The sequence below is a fragment of the Leiobunum rupestre genome, chromosome 5 (assembly GCF_980474605.1).
Source record: "Leiobunum rupestre chromosome 5, qqLeiRupe1.1.hap1, whole genome shotgun sequence".
NCBI lineage: Eukaryota > Metazoa > Arthropoda > Arachnida > Opiliones > Sclerosomatidae > Leiobunum > Leiobunum rupestre.
The window spans coordinates 16,383,815-16,407,987 of record NC_143388.1 but is presented as its reverse complement, the minus strand read 5'-3'; the positions used below and the strand labels follow the sequence as shown (position 1 = coordinate 16,407,987).

General features: G+C 37.0%; 1 long non-coding RNA gene across 1 annotated transcript in view; it reads right to left on the bottom strand.

Moving 5' to 3' along the window:
- The window catches only part of LOC149943650 (uncharacterized), a 278,012-nt gene that overhangs the window by 189,123 nt on the left and 64,716 nt on the right, over positions 1-24,173 (bottom strand). The window lies entirely within an intron of this gene.

Genomic DNA, 24,173 nt, shown 5'->3' with positions numbered 1-24,173 from the left:
GGATAAAGTTACCCTTTCGAGCCACCTCCAGGGATAAAGTGCGCGCACGAAACCTCCCCCATCTTTTACTCTCTCTCTCTCTCTCTCTCTCTCTCTGGATCTCGTTCTCCGGGGCTACGTGTCAACAGAAATCACCCTCCTCTTCGTCGGAGCATGGCCAGTTTCATACTTCTGGCTCGGGAGATTTACTACAGTCACAAATGCAACCGCTTACTCGAAAAACCAACTAGGACTTGTCCCTAGTAAAATTAATTTTTGTCAACTATGGATGGTGTAACTGTTGATTATATAAAGAGGGACTTTTTGGTCAACTGCGGTCGAACTTTTGTCAACTAGGGTGTAACTATTTATTAATTAAATAAGGTCTTTTTTAAGTGAGCTGCGTTTCAAATTTGGTCAATAGACGCTTCAATAAATCATCCTCCAAGGAAATCGCCAATAAGTAATATTTCCGAGAGCCAGGACCTGCAAATCAATGTTTATATAGTGCTTGTTAAAATAATTTAAACTTTTCACCTTCATTGCAGCTACAAGCGTTACCCATGGCGTTCCCTTTTAACCAAGTAGCCTTTTTGACATAATAAGGCTTGAGAAAAACACGACTTATATATAATAAATAACTTGCATATCCTGGCTCTCAGGAATATTACTACCTGGCGATTTCCTTGGAGGATGATTTATTTAAGCGCCTATTGCTGTTAAACTTTGGTGAACTATAAGGCCAAAATGTTTTTCAAGCATTATCAAACTTTGTTCAACTGTGATCGATCTTTGGTCAACTATGGCGTTAATGTTCATCAACCAGGATAAAATTTTGGTCCTGGTTGATTAACATTGATGCCATGTTTCTCAACCGAGATAAAACTTTGATCAAACGCGGTCGAGTTTCGATCCACTATGACATTAATGTTTGTTAACCAGGATCCAACTTTGGCCAACAAGAACAAACTTTAGACAACAAGGACCAAACTTATGTCAACTAGGGTTAAAATGCTTGTCAAATAAGGAGAAACGTATTATCAAGTGTATTCTGTAATTTTTCCACTTTTCGAGTCCCACTTTACCCTTTGGATTTGATTTTAGAAAGAAAACTAGCATCTAGTTCAAAAGGACGCAAAACTTTTTTTTTTAATTTGTTTGAGAAAACTTTTGGTGTCAGCAAGGACGCAAAACTCAGATTACTCAAAAAAAATGGGAAAGGAAAGCTTCCTGGTCAAGTCCATTCCGTTTTCTGGAAACATTCGGCAGTTGAAACGAAAGCGTACAACCTAAATGGACGTTCCCCGGCTGCCGACCAAATGGGAGAGGTTTCGATAGCGGCGTAAGGGGGGGAGTCGATATTTCTCTCCACTAGATGGCAGTACGATTATTATTTGCTTTCGCATTAGGTGCGCTCGAAAAAATCGCCGAGATAAATTCGCCAGCGTATCGAGCGTCCTCTTCCAAGGACATCTCTTTATATAAAAAAAGTCGTAAAAAATATAAATACTTTTTTTCATTAGACGACCGTAAAAAAAAAGAGAACTTGGAATACGTTCAAAGCGAGAAACGGGAGAGAGGGAAGCAGTGTCTTTAATAGCATCGGGGACGCCGCCATTATTTATACAAGGCTAGCGGCTCCATCTCGCGGATGCCATCGTCACCATAAAAAGGGAGGGAATCCCTAACGCTATAAATTAATAATTATTTATTTCCGTTCCGTGAAATAAAACGCAACGCTTCGCTTTGAAGCTTAAGCAAACAGCGCCACTCGAAAGATTGATTTATAAATATGCCACGGGGACGAACTCCGCGGCCCGTTATGACTATAAAATGTGGTGGGGTATTATGACGATAGCGCGCAATATGGCCGACACATGGACGCGTTATTTCAATAACTCAAGTTGACGATTTTATTGTCAAGTTTATTATCGTATCAGGTGTTTAAATGGATGTTAATGGAAATTTTGGCCACGTGTGGTAACCAGATCGGTTATATATATAGCAATGAAAATAATTTAAATAATCCCTGAGTAGAGGTAATTCATTTTAGTGAAGTCAAGTGTTTTACACTTCGCTTAATAGACATTGGAGCACTTACTAGAAAAAAATGAGTTCAGCGATTTTGTAAGATATTTTCTGTTATTTCTGCAAATTGTTCATGTGATTTCATTGATTTCTGCAAATGTTCATGTTATTTTATTGATTTCTGCAAAGGTCATGTAATTTTATTGATTTCTGGAAATGTTCAAGTGATTTAACTGCTTTCTGCAAATATTTGTTATTTTATTGATTTCTGCAAATGTTCATGTGATTTTATTAATTTCTGCAAATGTTCATGTAATTTTATTGATTTCTGGAAATATTTATGTTATTTTATTGATTTCTGCAAATATTTATGTGATTTTATTGATTTCTGCCAATGTTCATGTGATTTTATTAATTTCTGCAAATGTTCATGTGATTTTATTGATTTCCACCTGAACTTCAGCAATTCCACAAGCGCTTGACGCCTGATTACTTAAGTGACTATCCCCTTGTATATCAGCAAGCTCTAATCATAGAAGAACTGCCTTTGGACTTTTTATCTTCACAAATTTCCACTCAAGGAATTTGAAACCTAGGGCAACGTGATCGGTGGATTTTAAAATTCGTTTTTCGCGTAAAAATTTGGTTTATTTAATTTAGAAAATTAGATACTTTTTGTACTATGATATACTTTTTATTTGCATTATTATTATTATTATTATTGGGGTTATTATAATTTAATACGGAAACATAACAGCAACTTACAATAACCGTAAGTTATCTCATAGCAACCCAAATCTTCAAACAATATAGAGTTTATAAACGTATCTAATGACTTCAAGAATCCATAAATGAATTCTTGGTATGCTTAAGTGTTCCAATAATGGTTAATTGGAAACAGTCAAATTTCTGTTTAACACTTGGATTATTTTTAGATTAAAATATAATAGAATATAATATTGGTGAATCTTAAAATTCATTTGGTGCGTAAAAATACGCCGCCATGGGCGCGTCAAAATTCTAAGAATTGATCCCTTGAAAGTGAAAATTCTCACTTCTCAAAATTTTGAAGGTCATTCTCACAGGAGCATTCTCACTTGGTCAAAAAGGGGGGGGGGGAATTATAAATAAAACTGGCAGCTAATATTCTAATCAGTTTACTTGATGCTGAAGAAAATAAACATTGTGATATTTTTGTGGACGAAAGTGAATTTCAGAGAATATAGAATGGTTAGTTAATTTCTGATGAAACATTTCCTTTTAAATTATAAATAACATGTTTTCTTCCTTCATATATTGTAGTGAAATCGTGTAAAAATAATATTTATTGTCAAAGGCTTAGTTTACAACGTTCGTGGCATTCTCGTAAGCCGCCATCTTTAGAAGAATCTTTTTACATTTGACGCATTTTAGAGAAATGTCACGGGGAGAAAAATTCTCATGAAGAACTCTTCTCAAGAGAAGAATTCCATCTCAGAATTTTAACGTGCCCCATGTTAGGGTATAAAAGCATGTGAATAAGCCTGCTATACCTCACAATGTAAAGATACTGTCACGCGCAAAAATACGTAATTTTCAAAACGGTCACTTGCTTTTTCAAGCCTCGCGAACGATTTCAAATTCCCTGAGTGGCACCAGATGGCGACACCAAAATAAGGCATCGTCCATATAACGGTCGTCGGTTATACGTTTGTCCATGCACTAATTATTTAATTAATATATTAAGACGAGCCTTATTTATCGGAAAACTGAACAGTATCCAAGGGCTCCAGGGTTCTACGAGACCCATGATGCAAGGTTATAAAATTAAAGTCTAACTTCTAAGGCTTGAAATAGCAATGTGCGTTACTATAATTATAGATCCTACAATGGTGGTAAGATTGTTTTGCTAGTTTTAAACTGGTACGGAATTATTTTAAATCGGTTGGGGACTAGTTTGAATTCGGTTTGCTGTTAAAACTAGCTCGAGAATAGATTCAAACTGGTGCGGGATTAGATTCAAACTGGTGCAGGACAAGTTTCAAACTGATGCGGGATTAGATCAAAACTTGTGCGAGATTAGATTCAAACTGGTGCAGGATTAGATTCAAACTGCCGCGGGATTAGATTAAAACTGCCGCGGGATTAGATTAAAACTTGTGCGGGATTAGATTCAAACTGCCGCGGGATTAGATTAAAACTTGTGCGGGATTAGATTCAAACGGGTGCAGGATTAGATTCAAACTGCCGCGGGATTAGATTCCAACTGGTGCAGGACTAGTTTGAAACTGGTGCGGGACTAGTTTCAAACTAGTGTGGGATTAGATTCAAACTGGTGCGGGATTAGATTCCAACTGGTGCAGGACTAGTTTCAAACTGGTGCGGGACTAGATTAAAACTTGTGCGGGATTAGATTAAAACTGGTGCGGGATTAGATTCAAACTGGTGCGGGATTAGATTCAAACTGGTGCGGGATTAGATTCAAACTGGTGCGAGATTAGATTGCAACTGGTGCGGGATTAGATTAAAAATTGTGCGGTATTAGATTAAAACTATTGCGGGTTAAAATTTAAACTGGTGCTTGTGAGTTACGTTAGTGTGGGCTTAAACGTTGTGGGACTTGCTAGAAACCAGCGAGGGACTCTCACGTTTTAAGTGCAGTTTGCAGCTCTTTTTCTAAACTATCAGGGGAAATGGGAATCTGCCCAGGTAGTTAGCTATATCCTCTGCACAGAGAAGCGCGACTGTTGAAATACAAGCGCTGGCCTATTGTTTTATCGTCGTAAAAATAAGATCGTCACAGATAATAAATCAATTGTAACACCGTGTAAGAACGTAATTAAACCTGGAACCGAATCCGGGGCACACAATCAACAGTAACAAACACAGTATATGTTAGAGCAAACGAAAAAATCTCCCGAATGCTCATAAATAAAATCAGTTCTTGGCGACTCGGTAACAAGCATATCAATGCTTAGATCGTAAAGTAGGTGAGCACGAGGCTTAGCAAGTGCTAAAACCGCGTGACTAAGTTAGGCATAAAAATGTCGGCTGCCCCCTCAAAGCACATAAACCAAATGCGTTCTCGGGTACTTTCTCTTTTTATTCCGGCGCTTCATGGATGGCGCCGGATTTACACTAAGATAAAGGCACAAATTTCATAAACTTGGTTTTGGTGGGCACCATTGTCAAAGGTAGAACGGCCCTTGAGTATCTCCAAACTAGTTCACGGGATATGTAGGGAGAATATAGAGGGCTTCGTCGCTGTCTGTTCTGGGTATTTGAAACTCTCTATCAAAATAGGCTGGAGGTTAAACTCAAAAGCGTAATTTCAAAATTAAGAATTAAATTAAATAAATTACTATTAAAATGCTATTATTGTGCTTTTCTCGAAAAATGTTCGGTTTCACCAATGGCGGCAGAATAACTCCCCATCCTCAATTTGCACTCCCAAAAATTTCATAAATCACATTTCGGTAGATCTATAATATTCCAAATACATTCGAATTATAGAAAGAAAATGGATAAGGTAGGAAACACGAAAACCATTAGAAAGAATAAATGTTTGAACAATTCAATTTAATCGATTTCATTTATGAAATGGTAAAGCAGGGTACATGAAGACACAGAGCAGCTGTTTAGACAATATTAACAATAGGTCAGAATGCATATAGCGGTGCACCTAAGAACAATATTAATAAATGGTTTGGGAAAAAATGTGTTTTCTCAAAACAAAATATTTTCTTTCTAAGCGTCGCACTGTATTTTGCGTTTTAGCAACTTGTTTTTTTCTTGGCAGGCCAGCCGTCTAAGTATATGACTAAAAGGACTCCCCCGCGAATATCCGCCGATATTATGGACTGTCCGGCCATTTTGGGGACCTCTTTTATCATAAATTTAAGTCGCCGCATGGCGTCGGACCGGGGTACGCCCCTCGTCATTTCCTACACGTGTCGCCAGGGGTCGCGACACGCGCCGATTTCGCCAAACAATGAAGTCGCCACGCGCCGACTCTCCACAAGCCGATTTTCTATCCCGAAGATGGTCACGAGTGACGTAATCGAAGCTCGCTCTATTGTACGAGATTTTTCCTAACTTTACTTCCTACTTTTTCCCCATCGCGATAAATGGGGGTTTAGCTTTTATTTTTTATATAGTTTTATCTGGGTGCCGGAAGTCATAGAGCAGGAGAAACGGAAGTGACACCATCTTTCCGTCCTGTTTGAAAAACTGCCGGCAATAAAAAATTCGTATTTTTAAAGTCTTAATTAGTATCTCCAAAATCTCAAATCATTATTCCGAAGTAAAATCCTAAAAACATAATAATTTTGTCTTTACTGAGATATTTTTTGTTGTATTTGTAATAACTTTAACACAAAGAGTTAAATAGTGCTTAAAAGTGCCTTAAAATCCTGTTGAAACGAAAAATCATAATAATTTTAATTAAAGGCAATATTAAATTCCATTTTTCTGGTTTATCAAAGAATTTCATTTTTCTGCTACCAGGTTTAGTAGAAGCTAGGGCGCTAGCTACAGTAAAAACCAGTCATAAATGCGCGTTAGATCATGCGTGAGATATTCCTTGTAATTGAGAGTTAAATAAACTTCAAACTTCCAAACGGCTTGAAATATTGAATTTGAGAAATACCAAAAAAAAACCTTCTTATATAATGAACTAATAATAATCCCTAATCCATTAAACAACTATTTCCATTTCCCAAAAGTGATATAACTAAAGTAAAGAAACAGTATGTTTCATTGCATTTTCGTATTTAATTAAAAACATAGAAACATGTACCGTACGGGGCGCGACATGGAGAACGGTTCAAAAATGATTATCCACCTTTGCAAAAGGTACGCTGGATAAAACGCGATAAACAAAAGGCCGGCGTGCTGTAGAAATTAGCGGCCGCTGCAGGTTCAATTGCAGACCAAACATCGTTCCATTTGGTAAAATATAAACTCCGTCGTAAGTCCCCCCACACATTTTCCGACAAACGCGTTCCCGTATGCCGTAAGAAGAACGCCGAGGCTTAAGGTGTGAGCGTCGCCAATCGATAAAAAATATTAACTTCGGAGTCGTACACCTAACATACACACACGGCGTAAGCGGCCCTGAGTTTTCTCTCTCTTCGAATGGTGTGCGGAAGCCTTTTTTCTTTTGTTATTCCATTTTTGAAGCGACATATTTTCGGAAGCGGCTGTCACGCGCGGGGGACGGGGGGAAAAAGGCTGCCCTCCATAGGCGGAAAGTGGAAGCTCAAATTGGGCGAAAGCAAAAATTTCGGATCGCCGTCGTCGCCTTGCCAGCAGCGTTACCCGCTCAACCGAAATAACCGGACTGTCTGAAAGGGAAATTCGGGCAATGTAAATCCGCGTAAAAAAAGGGAGCGAGAACGAGTCCCAGCAGATATGGGGAAAACGATCCCGAAAACGCATTCTGTTTGGAATTAATTCATGGAAATGTAAGCCGCCGAATTAGAGCTAACGCGGGGCTCGCGACGATATGCGCGTATACACCTAGAGAGTCCAGACACCGTTTGTTGATACAGCGAAGAACGCCGAGAGATTTATGTAAGGAAAATTAGGCAAAGGAAAAACACGCGCATATGTATATTTTGCGCTATTTAGTTGATATACCTTATAGAGACGCAGTATATTGGGAAGTATTGAAAATTACGCTTCGCGGAAATGTATACAATTAATTTAATTATGCGGACAGTTTTTGCTTAATTTGTGAGAGCTCAATGAGAGTTTCCTTATATTTAACGTTTAGGGGTTTGTATTCTTAGACTTATGATATGGCTCTGTCTAATTTCATCACACTATCAATTTTGTACTGTTTGACCAAAAAACTAATTTAGATTTTCGTGTGGCTTTTACGATGTTTCTCAGCACTTTCGTTATTGAGTGAAGTAGAGTACACGACGACGAAATATGTTATTATGTCAAAAAAAAAGAGAGATAACGGTGTAGTAATTACAAAATTTCGTTTGCTATTCCTGGAATTTATGATAAAACTTAGATGGGATGCCTAATATATTTTTACGGCTTATTTAACTCCAGATGTTTATGTTGAAACGTTAAGAGAGCACGCTTAATCTCCCTATTTATATTATACCTATGACTTACGTTTGGTACTCTAGCGTTAAGGAAAACTACAGTCTAGTTCAAGTAACTACGCCTGTACCTGAATAGTGTCAAGTGGAAAATCAGAGAATTGGTGCCAAAACTCGTCTATTACTAAAGCCATAAGTAACACAATAATGATAAGTATGACACTTCCTATTGTTTCAATGCTAATTTTCTAACCGAACATATTATCAACACCGACCCTCCTATCCCGCTCGGACTTGGACTCGCAACTGAACTGGCAGGGAGAGTACCCGAGGTGTTTATTGTCGATTTTGTTCAAAGCCGGGCGTAATGTAGACCTATTTGAGATATGAAATTTCCCAAAAGGAGACGTTGCACTAATCATTCGATTTGCCATGGCAACCAAAAATGTTTTTGACCACTTAAAACCAAAAAAATCTCCATTTAGAAAAACATGGGATTTTCTCGGTTTCACTAACTACGAAATTTTTTTTAATTTTAAAATCACGAAATGGGTAATTAATAATAATAATAATCAGCTAGGCTAATACCCAAGGCACCACCATAGGCCTAAGTCATCAAGCGACCACAATTTGGACCCCAATTAGGTAAATTTCATCAAGTTTGGGTAAATTGGAAATTTTTGGGGTAAAATTGTAAGTATTCTTGGGTAAAATAAGGAAAAAATCTTATTTTTGATGGCATCTGCATTTTCTCAGTTAACGTGAATTAGTTGTTTCTAAAACCATTACAAAACTAATTTTAAATTTCCGAACCCAACATCCACGTTATGATAATTAGTCAAATTTCAAAATTACCAATTGTGTTAAATATCGCGATGCTTATGAGGGGAAAATCGAACTGTTCCCTAACTAAATAATTGAAACTCCCAGCGCAGAACCAGCTGGTCGGCGTTCTGGTAACGTCAAAATTCAATTGGGCGTCTCGCTGGAAAACAATAAAGGGTTCCAAGTTTTACGCACGAGACGAGACAAAAGATTCGGACGAGTTACCCCTCAAACGAGGTACATCATCGCCTACAGCGCGTCACCGTTTGGTTGGTCAAAGGCAACGCGGCACCTCACCGTCCCTGTCTGAGGCGGCAATGATTGTAGAAAAACAAAAAGGGAGAGAAAGAGACAATATCTTGTTAATTCGAATCGTTCGTCGTTGGGGTTGCGCCAAAACACCAGAAAAGCCAGCTGCCGAACCGCTAGCGCCATCTTTTAACCCTTATCCGAAACTGGCGCGCGTCGCTTAGCGTCACCTAATAGCGAGGCCTGCCTTCTCCGCTCGATCTTATTATTATTCGCAGACTTACACGCTCAAGCGACCACGAGCTAGGACTTGGCTCTCTCGTCGAGAGGGGCTCCAACAGAGAGAGAACGGACCAGCTGCTGTTCAATTTTCGTCTATAAATAGGCTTATCTAGTTTTTAAAAGCGCCGCGCGGTAAGATAACTCGTCCGCGATGAGGCAGCACCTTACGTAAACATCGAAAATAGGAGAGACCCGCTGGCCCAACAAGGATCCCAGGACAAAAAGTAACCCCTCAAAAAACCTGATATGGTTAGTTAAAATAGCCAAACTGGGTGGTCCCACTCCCCCCTTTTAGTGATACGGCTATGCACGAGGGCTAAGGATTATAGAGTCATCCATTTTGAGAGTTATAGCGAAACAGTTAGGGCTGTGCGATTAGTGGTTTCAAACAATCGAGTCGGTTATCGAGCATCAATTTTTTTCATCGATTATTCGAATCGAGTAATATTTAAGAAGAGTCGAGTAATCGAGTACTTGATTAAGGGGAAACTTTCTCTTATTCGAGTCGAGTAACTAAAAAAAACCTCGAGTAATATTTTTCACGAGTCGTGTTATCGAGTACTTGATTAGGAGCTGGTTTTATTCAAAAATTATGAAATTAAATTTAAAAGGAGTATAAAGTAACTTACAATGCTGAAAAATATTCCTTTAATTTAAATGAACCACAGTTTCCACAACATTGTAGGTATTGTTTATTGCCCCACCCCCCCCCAAAAAAGTTGCAAAAACCCTTTTTGAACTTTGAAGCAACGAGGATAGAAAAAAAATACGCCACGAGTTTAGAGTGCAGCTTATTCGAGTAATCGGGTGTCCGAATATGAAATTTTTGGTACTCCAAGTTCGAGTACTCGTCCTCAAAAAAGACCGAGTACTCGATGATGTTCAAGTACTCGCACAGCCCTACAAACAGTTACTGTACCTCCGTCTTTGCTACACTCGACGCGGGACGCGAATACACTAGTGACATCTAAGAAACAGTATGATTTCTACAATATTAAAATTTAATTTAAATTTTAGGTAATTTATCTGCTAATAGTTCTAAGCCAGTACAGTAGATTTAGTAATTGTAAGATCCATAAAAAAATCAATTTTTTTCGTTTGCTTGGTAATACAAAAAAATTAAACTTAATTTAACTTTATAAAAAACTTAGCTAGCTTAATATATTACACATATACAATATAAATTTTAGAAGTGATTAAATTTCGTTTATCTTAACACGCCCGCAAGAGCCACAAAAACAAGTATGTTCTGGTAAGCGTTAAATATGAGGTTTTCTCGCGGTAGAATGGATAAACAATGAGAACATCATCTCGAGGGCACTTAAAAGCGACTAGACCATCAACGGGCTTTTACCCATCTTCGCCAAATGAATGTTGATACAAGAAGACGATGAAAATAATCAGTGCGAACTTAACCAGCTATCCAAAATAAGGCAGTTTCGTTTCTCGCTCGAACGGTCGCTAGCTGGAGTCGTTCTCACTAGGAAATCGACCCAAAACAAACAACAGGAGAGGGAGATAGGACGGGGCACTAGGGCTCGTGTGTGATGGACACTCCAAAGGAGAAACTTTCGTAAAAACAAGGTTTGTTTTCAGACCAAACACTTCAAAATCGAGACTGCGAAATTTTCACACACTCCGGGAATAGCCTTCCCGACTACCCGAAGCTCGTCCACTAAGTTGATAGCGTGATCGAAGGTAAAGCTCTATACCTCTCAGCTTCGCGAGTCAGTGTCAGATAAGGGTAAGAGTCTCCGTGGAAGCTTCGATAACCGCCTGAGTGAAGTTTTTCGATGAAGGCTCGTCATAGAGGACATTGAAGGGTATGTGATGGCTGATAAAGGAGAAGAAGCTTGATCGGCCGCTGGTTCGTGTGACTCGGGTGACACGCCGCATTACCCAAAATAGATGGCGCCTATAGCCGGACGCCCCCGCTACCAAAATGTCCTTGAACCCGATGCTGGGAGATGCTATTAAGATACGCGCAACCCTTATTTCGTAATCAAGGAAATGCTACCGTTCCGAATAAAAAATATCATTATATCCTACTTTTGATTCACACTAGGAAAAAATTTCATTTTGTTAATTTGACACATTATAAATTGTATTTAATGGACAATCATTTAAAGGTCCACGGAATCGGTTGCATTTTGAGGGTGGAGCTAAAGAAGCACGTGTTTTGAGAAGCGGGAACATATACTTGAGTCACGTGACGAAAAGAGAAACGCTACGTGAATTTTGGCTCGAAATTTTCAAACGACTCTGTGATTGACTAACACTGTTTGCGGCCTTTGCAATTAACTCAAGTTTGGGTGTATCAGATACAATTTGCACGGTAAATGAAACATTTTATTTTTCTTAAATTTTTCATTGAAATTGTTTTTATATTACCTTTGATTTAACGGGGCCTTGGGCTGCAGCCCATAAAGTCCATGTCTAAGTCTTCCCCTCCTGGTAGTTTTCTTTCCTCTAGATTCTACAAAGCGCTTATAGTATTGCTTAAGAAATACTGCCCTAGATGGAGCCACTTTAAATAATGAAGTAACGAAATCCGTGTCATCAACATTTTTAAAGTAAAACACCTCAACAGCATCTGAAAGATGGTCAAATGTCTAATGCTTTGACACACCAAGTTTATTTCGGGCCTTTAGACTTTTAAAACCTTTAGGTTACTTCTTGTTGGTGAAATAGACAAAATATATAAGTATAAGCGTTTTAAAATTCGCAGTTCACTAATTATATCGAAGCTCTCTTTCAAAAACTTCAAACGAAGGCAGTAGACTTAGAAAACTACTTCTCCAATTTGGATGCAATTTTGCACACAGGTAGAATGAAATGCTTTACAGGCAAGTTATTTCGAAGACCACTCGAAACTAGGTCTATAGAAAAATGCAATTGGAGAGTTTTTAAAAGCGAGTGCCTTGATTTTAAAAATTTTAAATTCTAAAGATTAATTTTGGTAATTGGTTTTCACGCTTCAAATATAACATCTTTTATAAAAATTCACTTGATTAATTGATTCTACTTTGTTGGTGACGAAGACGCGATTTTCAATTCAATTCAATTCAATTTATTGATTTTAATATTTATCACTTGACTTAAGAAACTTGAAGGCACATTTAGTTCTAGGAAATTCCCAACTGTCTCTAATTAAAGATAACAATCAAGCTTGAGTCTATGAGTCAATCGTTAGTTATGACGGATCAAACACTCGCTTGTTAGCTTTGTTATAAACCAGGATACGCGAAAAAGGGAAAGAGTCGTTGGAGGATACTACAGCGATGGTAAAAAGCCAATAGGACTCCAGTCCACGCTTACTATTTCGTCATCGCGTAACCTACTTTATCCAAATTTTACTAAAGCCCATATGCACTACTTTGAATTAAGTATCATTCTGATGTGCAATTTAGATTGATTTTAAAATATTAACCTACAGACCCTAACGCCATCTATCAACGATAATCGCCACAACTTTATATAATAAACATCGAAAGTCCGATACTTAAGCTAATGCTCTTCTCGCGGAGTACATGGATTTAGTTTTTGGGGCATTATCAAAACGGGACTGATAGGAGGCTGTGATCAGGAACTGACCAATTAGCACGAGCGTTTATTTATAGAAAGGGGGCCGGACAAAATAAGGAAAAAGTAGATTCAACGGCCAAAGAGAGAGAGGTGCGGGCTTGAGAAATTGCGCTAGACTAATGTTAAAATCGATAATTTTAATTTGGGAGCCACTAATGACAAGCGAATAAAAGAACAACGCAATGCTCTAATTACCCTAAACAAGCCCGTTATTGTACTTTATACGGAATTCTTTTTAAGGGCAAAACGCTTTGCCCGCCTCGCTTGTACTTTTAAAAAGTAATACGTCGAATTTGGGTCTGCCAAATTTACTAAAATTAGAACAAATATCGATAGAAATTAGTTTTCATAATTAGTTTTTAATATACAACGCTAATATCCGTCAAGCACGAGATTGTAAGATACAAGGATTTTGCTTAGGGAGAAGTTTAGCGAAGCTAATTCTACATTTTCTACCAAATGAATCAAGATTTCCGCTTTTGGAGTAATTTAGCGACGTTAGCTCTACATTTTCTACCAAATGAATCAAGATTTCCATTTTTGGAGAAGTTTAGCGAAGTTAATTCTACATTTTCTAAAAAATGAATCAAGATTTCCGCTTTTGGAGTAATTTAGCGACGTTAGCTCTACATTTTCTACCAAATGAATCAAGATTTCCGCTTTTAGAGTAATTTAGCGACGTTAATTCTACATTTTCTACCAAATGAATCAAGATTTCCACTTTTGGAGAAGTTTAGCGAAGTTAATTCTACATTTTCTACCAAATGAATCAAGATTTCCGCTTTTGGAGTAATTTAGCGACGTTAGCTCTACATTTTCTACCAAATGAATCAAGATTTCCACTTTTGGAGAAGTTTAGCGAAGTTAATTCTACATTTTCTAAAAAATGAATCAAGATTTCCGCTTTTGGAGTAATTTAGCGACGTTAGCTCTACATTTTCTACCAAATGAATCAAGATTTCCGCTTTTAGAGTAATTTAGCGACGTTAATTCTACATTTTCTACCAAATGAATCAAGATTTCCACTTTTGAAGAAGTTTAGCGAAGTTAATTCTACATTTTCTACCAAATGAATCAAGATTTCCACTTTTGGAGTAATTTAGCGACGTTAGCTCTACATTTTCTACCAAATGAATCAAGATTTACACTTTTGGAGAAGTTTAGCGAAGTTAATTCTACATTTTCTACCAAATGAATCAAGATTTCCTCTTTTGAAGTAATTTAGCGACCGTAGTTCTACATTTTCTACCAAATGAATCAAGATTTTCACTTTTGGAGTAGTTTAGCGACGTTAGTTTTACATTTTCTTCCAATTGAATCAAGATTTCCTCTTTTGAAGTACTTAAACGACGTTAATTCTACATTTTCTACCAGATGAATCAAGATTTCCTCTTTTGAAGTAATTTAGCGACCGTAGTTCTACATTTTCTATCAAATGAATCAGGATTCCCGCTTTTGGAGTAATTTAGCGACGTTTTCTTGCGCCGTAAAAATAAGGATTGGTAGGAATAAATCTTACAATTTGGTAGCATTGTTAGGTGCTTCTTTTGGACGGATTATAACTACGTTTTATGACGCCACCGAACGTTTTTGAAATCCCAAGTTAAAAAAGTCTATAATCATCACACCATTGCGTTAATAATAATAGTAATAATACACAGCTAAAAACCAAGGCACCACCTTAAGCCCAAGTCATCTAGCAACGTTTAATGCCATTAGTTCAGTGTAGGAGGGTGGTGGTAAGCTATTCGTGCCACGCGAGACAACACTAACTATTACCGTTGACCTCAACAAGTTTTTATGGAAAAGATAAACTGAAGAACTCATTGGAAAAACCCTTTAACCAGAGGGGAGAGAACTTGTAAACTCAACGCGCAAAGAGTTGCAGCTTCTGTATATTCGCAACACGGGCTACTTCAAACAATTAAGCCAGAAATATTTATTAAAATAATTTCGTAGCAAAGATTCAAGAAGGCGCAACGGATTCTCGAGAGAAGAAAAGAGGGAAGATATTTCCTCCTGGAAAGAGTCATTCATTCTTAAATACGCCGTCGACGTCGCCGCTACCACCGAAAGACGAATATTTGGTCAAAATATTTTGGGTATTTTGTCGTGAATTATTAGATTAAGTCGAGGCTCTCGGACATAATAACTACGCGGCGAAGGAATGCCCGAAGCCGGCGACCAAAGTGTGAGAAAATATGTAAATATGTAAATATTTCTGTCTCTCACCGCTTCCGCAAGAACGCGTCGTTGTTGGTTCCGAATAGCGTGATCCGAGTCAAGTCCTTCATTACCTATGGAACTGTGTCGAGAATTTGCATACGGGTTTCCGCGCTTTCATTCGCTATACCTATTTTACGAATGCGAAAGTGTGTTCTGACCAAACACGAAATATATCCGATAAATCTAAGGCACTATTTTTAAAGTACATCGTGTATGTATGGACGTCGAGTTCTACCCGTGTTCTCAGGTCCGGCCGATCTTTTGTTAATAATTTAAATGTTGATCCGCTTAAGTACGAATGCGCGACGACAGAATTGAATTACCATCGGATAAAAGTTTGTATACATTGGAGAAATTACAAGCACACGTACGACGAAACGTATTGGTCGACGAACAACGAAAGGTGGTAGCTGTCCAATTGGAAAGTTAAGTTTATTAATTCCGTGTCTGCTTAGTTCCCATCGAAACTGTTTTTGTTATTTTACAAACCCAATTTATTAAATTGGAATATTTTCCAATATCACTGAAGCTACAATTCAATGCACGGATTTAATTAAAAGTGGTAAATACTAACGCAAATATTGCCGGCTTAAGTCAATAAGAAACGTATTGCGTAAAGTCTTGTGAAATCCCGGTAGCACAAACCACGTTAGTGTTTACAAATTCAAATTATCGCGTATAGTACTAGGAGTACCAAAGTAATATGTAACAATTTCGAAATGTAACAAAGGCGCGTAAGGTTTTAGGTTCCCAGTAAGTTTTACTATAATTTGAACTAATAGCTTTAGAAATCATAATTTTCTTTATTTGACAAAATTATTATTTTAAAGTTATAAGCGAATAACATTAGTATCTCTAATGGATATTTTAAATAAGTCTGAAAGATATTAATACTTAAAGTATTTTTATATTATATATATATATATATATATATATATATATATATATATATATATATATATATATATATATATATATATATATATATATATATATATATATATATATATATATTATTATATTGTTTTAATTATTAAATTTCAAATTAAAGCTTTTACAATGAATGTATGTATCAGTTTATTCTGAAAATAAGCACTTATTTAGGAAATGATTTACATTTTGTTATCAGTTTATGGATTTATAGTTCATTGTATGGGTTAATTTTTCACCGTAAACAAGATTACGCGGAAAACAATTCATTTAACGTTACTACAGCAATGGTAAAAACCAATAGAACTCCAGTTTATGTTTTAAATTTCGCCGTCGCGTACCCTACTTTATCAAAAAACACTAGAAGACCATCTAAAGGAAAAAATTCTAAGTCTCATGTGAATTACTTTGAATTAATTAACATCCGACTTATTTAGCTACTTTCAAAATAACATTTCTTAATTGTGAAAAGAAATAAAAAATAATTATCCATTTACCATGTTGAAACATGCTGTAAATCACCGTTAAATGTTACCACAAGATAACCTTCGCATTGTATTGCTCTTAGAATTAAATGTGAAAGCCCACACGAATAAATATAGATAGTTTAACTTTAACCGACTGATGTCGGAAATCACGGTCGGCGCTTTTCCAGTTTTGCCATAATCTCTAAAAGATTATCACCGGACTAAACTAAAAGGTTCAGGGTCCCTTACTCGAGGCTTAAACAAACAAAACCCACAGTGTATTTGTTCCACGGCGCGAGGAGGATAATATTTACCGAAGGACGAGAATATTTCAAACAAATAAATTCTATTTAATAATTTTAATAAACATTTATAGAATTGAGCTAATTTTGACGCTGAAGGCTGTTAATTGGCGCATGGTCTTTTATTTCAAGTAAATTATAATTTATTTAAAGTTTAAAAGATAATTTCGAAGGTAAACGCTCCATTCGACTAATGAATTTGCTTGTTTGTTTTGACCTTCAAACGAATGCGGATTGGGTAACACAAAAGCCAATTTTGGCGTTGAATGAACCGCCCTCGTTTGAGTAAATTGAAACTCTTAACTCGGATTCCGTTTAAGATTATAAATGAATTAACTCCTCGGTCTATATATTTATAAGCCAATTTCAAAGGCCTTGCATTTCACTGATACGAATTCAACTTAAAAAGAGGGTCAGTGATAGTTTTTAATAAAAGAAGTTTCCAGGTGTATTTAATTTAAAAAATATAACAATTTTGAAATTATACAACAGAAAATATTTGAACAGGTAAATATTTACATTTCTACTTTGTGTTCATTTTAATTTACACTAATTAAGATAATTCACAGAAATTTTTTATTTCTAACAGTCAATCCAATAAATAGTTGGACATAAACCCTTTATTATTTATAGTTACGCAACAACAAAAACTCTTTGAAACATTTACACGGAAATTCAACTTGCAATAACGCTAGGAGGCGGTAGAAATGGAAGAATTTCGTACCTTTAAAAAACGTATCGCAGTAGACGAAAAAACTAAAGTTTGACCTACTTTTCTAAAATATATAGCAAAGCTATGAGGATAAAAATCTTAGAAAACCTCTAAAATAGTTTTTCTGAAGGCGTGAAATTTTAGAGACGAAACAAAACAAGAAAATCCTCGAAAACGAATCGAAAAATGTGAGAAAAAAATAAGATATTTTCTTCATTGAACTTGTTAACCATGTCACAAATAATCAATTATAGTTCACTTGTTTTTATCTATAAGTCTATTAATAATGAATTACACAACGAATTCTATTTCAATACCGACACCATATGTGATTTCAGAAATATAAATAAACTAGTAATAACCCAATCAGACTTATTAAGACTCTAAGTACTTTTAAAAAACTGCGCGCGATTAAACTAATATTACTCCTGCGTAGACTTAGCCCCGCGCATAATTATTGTAAATCGAAATGATAAATAAAATTTATTATTATTATTATATTCGTAAACAGTATAGTGTCGGAAGAAAAATCAGGTAAAGGTCTAAGAAGAACGTTTGACCCGAAGTCGCTTGACCTCTGCTATTCGTTTATCGTACCGTTTGGAGATAGGCTATACGGCGAAGAGGGAATAAAGGGGAAATATACCGGCGGGCTTTCCACCTAAGACCTAATCAACGGCTCGTCCAGAAAAAGAATCGAGTCTGCGCTTCGTTCGGCCAACCTTTTATTGATAGCAGATTACGAGACGAGGCTAGACAGCGTGGCTCTATAGATAGATATATTGGGGAGACATTTTCCTTAGCCAATGATCTGCGCTAAGGAAGAGTCTACCTACTACGGGAGCCCGAGAATTCCATTAAAAAAATCACTTAGCTCAGATATACGTTTACCAGAAAGAGAAATGGGGGATAACAGAGGGGGGAAACGTAAAAAAAATACAAATCTCATATTTCTCTAGAGAATTTCACTCTTTCTTACTCTCTGGCAAATAGATTTTTTAACGAGTTTTAATTTTTGAATGCCAATTTCTTTTTATTTTCATTTAACTTATGAGTGGTAATATGTTTTATTTTTAATTTTTGTTCTTAAGATTCGAGTGGTTATTTTTATTTTTGTTCTTAAGATTCTAGTGGTTATTTTTAATTTTGTTCATCACTTTTGAGTGGTTATTTTTATTTTTGTTATTTATTTTTGAGTGGTTAATTTTTATTTTTGTTCTTTATATTTGAGTAATATTTTTTTGATCTTCACATTTGAGTGGTATTGTTTTGTTCTTCACTTTTGAGTGGAATTTTTGTTCTTCACTTTTGAGTGGTATTTTTAATTTTTGTCTTTAATTTTCAAATGGCATTAGTTAAATTTTTATCTTTAATTTTCAAATGACATTAGTTTAATTTTGGTTTTTAATTATTGAGAATCAATTTTTATATTTATGTTCTTAACATTCGAGTTTTAAATGTTTATTTTTCCCGCTAATATTTTATGTTCTTAATGTCTAATATGGTCAGAAAATGCGAATTAAAATGCTTAATTAACTAAAATTTAGTCGCAACGAATTAACTCGCGTTACGGAACGCACGGCATGTATCCGGAATCTTTTTCGTAAGATCAGCTAGGAAAGTTTTGGATTAAGAGGGGTACAGCTCGGATGCTAAATTTGGCGCCCCCTCATCGGCAGGCTTTTTGCGCCCCTTCTAAAACAATTTGGCGCCCTTTTCAAACCAATTTGGCACCCCTTTCCAATTTCAAAGGGGTACATTGTACCTCCGTATCCCCCGTTTCTACGCCACTGCGTAAGATACATTTAACTGTATCTGGACCAGGTGCGCTAGTGTTAGAGTTTCCAACGCAAATAACGCGAAATATTGTTGCGATAAAAAAATGTTTATCTTTAAAGCAAAACGAATGAACACGGCAACGTTGGTTTCAAAACAATCTTTCCGATATGAAAAACCTACAAAGACCGACATTTTACGAACACCGTGAATCTCAAATACGATTTTCATCTTTAAAATTCAAGACCTTAAGTTATGTATAAAGTGAAACTCACGAATAATAGGATTCATTCAAAATCTGTGTCTATTGAAAGCCGGTCGAAGCGCGCAATACGAGAACCTAGATAACACCGTATTCAAATTAAATTAAACTAATCGATTCCACATGCTGATAAAAGGGATATATATATATATATATATATATATATATATATATATTTGTTATGCAAAACTGCCGACTTCAAAATAATAAAAATAGTCTTTCAATAATAAATCACCACCGAAAACAAAACATTTAAAGACAATCTTATTTACACACGCTGATATTTAAAAAAATCCATCTAAACTCAAACAAAAACAACACGAAAAATATCAAAATGTGAAACTTACGTTATGTCCAAGAAATGTACGATTGAATTGCAAACGAAATTGTCAAGGCCTAGACCCGATATTTCGGTCAATAAAGAGACGAATTTCTCCGGAATATTATAAGAATAGACGTAAGCGCGGGGTCCGATCCTTCGTCAGGATTAGGAAAACCACTGACGGAAGCAGTCAGCGAAGAACACTCTAAACAGTATTCCAAGTTGTCTCGGTCGTATTTGGCTCGTGCAGTCGGCAAACCTGGGCTGATCGCTGGCTAGAGCGAAACTGAAGCGAAAGGGACAGAAGAGATAGCGAGGCAACGGGCGACCGGCCGACGAAACTTATAAAGAGCCGAGTCGATCCACGGCCGACCTCAACACCGCAAAGTAAAGTCGGCGAAAGGGGACGCGAGTCGGCGGTGGTAACGGGCTTCGGAGGGGGAAGACAACTGCGGGAAAACCCCCTTAATATTCGATCCCGAGACCTACACCACTTTGCCGTAGGACTCGACCGTATCAGACGGGGAAGGAACCACCACGATACACCTTCCACAGCGCTGACGAGTGACGAGAGACGTACGTATATTTCGGCGCGCTAGAAAGTGAACTTTCGGTGGTGGACGGTATAGAGTCGGAGGACACGGTTACGTATTAATCGATTAAAACGAATCCCTTAATTCGATTAACCGAATACACGCGGACAATCGTGTTTGCCGGTAGACGTAACGCGCGTTATTCTTCGAAGGAAATGGCGCAAAATATTCGGGGCACTCTTTTAATGAGCTCTGGATCCGCCCCGACAAATAGTTCGGAGAGCTCGCGTGGACGGTCGCTTTTGATGTTACACCGACGATATGAAAGGGGCGTGAGCTTGTTAATTTACTAAAAGCAAAAAGGGCTGGACTGGAAGGGTGATTCCATTTAAATGCGCACTACTGATTGTCAACGCACCTTCTCTATTAAGGTACTGCCGCAAAGTTGAAGTAATTAAGATTTTTTCACGAAATCCGTTTTTAATTATGGCGATTAAAATAGGAAGCAAAACAGACTAATAGAGATTTATTAAAACGAACCCCAATTTCAACTATTTGTAAAATTATGACGTTTTTTGTAAAATAGCTTCTGCTTCTTTTTGGTTTGTAGTCCATTGATAGCCAAACACGTTTTGATAATTAATCGAAAGAAGAGTTTACAAATTTCACCAATAGATGACTCAGATGTCGATTTAACACAAAAGCGTTAGTTCCAGAACCTGGTACCTCAATAAAATATCCCTTAGAAATACTAATGTTATTCACTTAAACCACATGTTTTAAAAGAATAATTTTGTTGCGGAGTCAAATAATTAAAATTATGATTTCTAAAGCTGTTAGTCCAAATTATATTAAAACTTACTTAATTGTTACATATTACTTTGGTACGCCTAGTAATATACGCGATAATTTAAGTTTGTAAACACTAACGTGGTTTATACTTCCGGGATTTCAAATTGCTTTTATTGCGGTGTTTTCCGAAAAAGCATTAGAGCCTTAACTTATAATACCGGGTGTTTCGAAAGGTTATGCAAAAATTTTGAGGAGTTGTAGGGCGTTAAAAGAGCGCCAGAGAGCTTCAAAGTGTGGTCTACTAGCCCCTGGAAGTAAGCTGCAACAAGCGCAAAACCAAGCAGCAGGGAAACACATTTTCCTACTTTGTTCTTCTGTGTTTAATTAAACTCATTGCACATTTTTTTATTTATTCAGTTGTTTTTTATTATTTATCTCAATTCCCCATCGTACTCATGCTGCTTGGTTTTGCGCTTGTTGCAGCCTACTTCCAGGGACTAGTAGGCCACACTTTGAAGCTCTCTGGCGCTCTTTTAACTCATCGTAGGAAAATTGGGAAAAAAACAGGCATACTTCTCAATTCACCCCCTACAACTTTTGAAACACTCTGTATAAATATTAAAAATATTGTAGATTTTTTTATTACGTAATAATGTTTACAAATTGAAAATTTTTTAGATAACTGATTTTAGAGCTAAGGTAGACGTACGTAAGGTGGTTGGAATCGATAAGGAGGTAAAGCCAGACTATGACCACAGTGTCCAATGTTTCCCTAGAGTGAACACTTTTGATTTCCTAAAAAGGATTGAATACCACCCAGGCCCAATGACCTTTCTCAAGCCTCAGCTCGGCCCCCTTATATAGGCACGTTCCAGACCCTAGGCTTAAGCCTACTCAGCCTTATGATCAAGCCACCACTATCTTAAAAAGGTCTTGAAAGGCCTAGTTTTTTAATTAGCATTTAAATATTTATATTTAAATGAATGGCATTAATGGTTGCTAGATGACTTGGGCTTAGGGTGGTGCCTTGGGTATTAGTCTAGCTGATTATTATATTTACAAATAAAATGAATTTTAGTAATAAAAAAACTGTCGACAATATATTAATAGTGCACTATTGACAATATTTTCATTGCGCACTGTCGACAATATATTAATTGTGCACTGTCGACAATATATTAATTGTGCACTGTCGGCAATATATTAATTGTGCACTGTCGACAATTTATTAATTGTGCACTGTCGACAATATATTAATTGCGCACTGTCGACAATATATTAATTGCGCACTGTCAACAATATATTAATTGTGCACTGTCGACAATATATTAATTGCGCACTGTCGACAATATATTAATTGCGCACTGTCGACAATATATTAATTGCGCACTGTCGACAATATATTAATTGCGCACTGTCGTCAATATATTAATTGTGCACTGTCGGTAATATATTAATTGCGCACTGTTGACAATATATTAATTGCGCACTGTCGACAATATATTAATTGCGCACTGTCGGTAATATATTAATTGCGCACTGTTGACAATATATTAATTGCGCACTGTCGACAATATATTAATTGCGCACGGTCGACATTATATTAATTGCGCACTGTCGACAATATATTAATTGCGCACGGTCGACATTATATTAATTGCGCACTGTCGACAATATATTAATTGCGCACGGTCGACAATATATTAATTGCGCACGGTCGACATTATATTAATTGCGCACTGTCGACAATATATTAATTGCGCACGGTCGACAATATATTAATTGCGCACGGTCGACATTATATTAATTGCGCACTGTCGACAATATATTAATTGCGCACGGTCGACAATATATTAATTGCGCACTGTCGACAATAAGTGGGATTGGCAACAACGCTGAAAGTCAGTCTTCCTAACTTGTAAGTAGAATTAATTACATTTTGGCGCCAGCTGACCGAAAGAATGAAGAAATGAAGCCTCCTCTGGCACCCCCTTCAAATGGACATCGACGTATTAGCGAAAGCCTCGAACCAATACCAGAAAATATGGGGTCCACATGATCAATAGGTCCCACGGGGAAGGAGAATGATTCTATCCGTTTAACCCTTTCAAAATCGTCACGGTAATATATGCAAATCAAAAATAAAACAGAGCACGATTCATTGCAAATTTGCATATCCCTGGACCCGAGTAAGGGTAGGGGGTAATCGGTAAGATATAATAAATAGGGTCGGAGCGTTCTTGGCCATGTCTATTTTGGGATCTGGCCATTAGGGCGCGATAGATCTCCGTCAGGGGTTCAAGAAAATGACTCGTATCCGAAAGCGTATCGACGCGTCCGAAGGCAAATATCGGGAGGGTCCGATATTATACCAATTGAAAAAGTATAGTAGGCAGGAAAGAAAAGATAAAATCATATCGGTGGGAATGCGTGATACATACTAAAAAGGCGAGACGCAGTCTGGTACGAAGCGACATCTATGGGACGGGAGTAAACAACTGGAGCGCCAAATGATAGATCGGGACCTCGCCGGAGAAAGCCTAGATAGGAGAGAACCACACCCGCCACCACCCTTAATCGTTTTTCTGTCCCAACTCAAACGAAAGATGGACCATACGTGAGCGGTGCCCCTAATTTTACGGCCTCGCTAGTACTAGCGCCGCGGAGTATAGTGTATACCCCTTTGGCTAAATAATCCGTGGAAGGTGAAATTTCTTCTTGATAAAAGCTAAGGGTAATGATATTGGAACGGTCGGACCAATTGCAACGTGATTAAAAACAAGGAACTCTAAAAGGCTTTCAATGTTTGCTCACTGCTGGCCACACGTTTTACTATTTATATTGACAGACGGGAATTTTAAATTA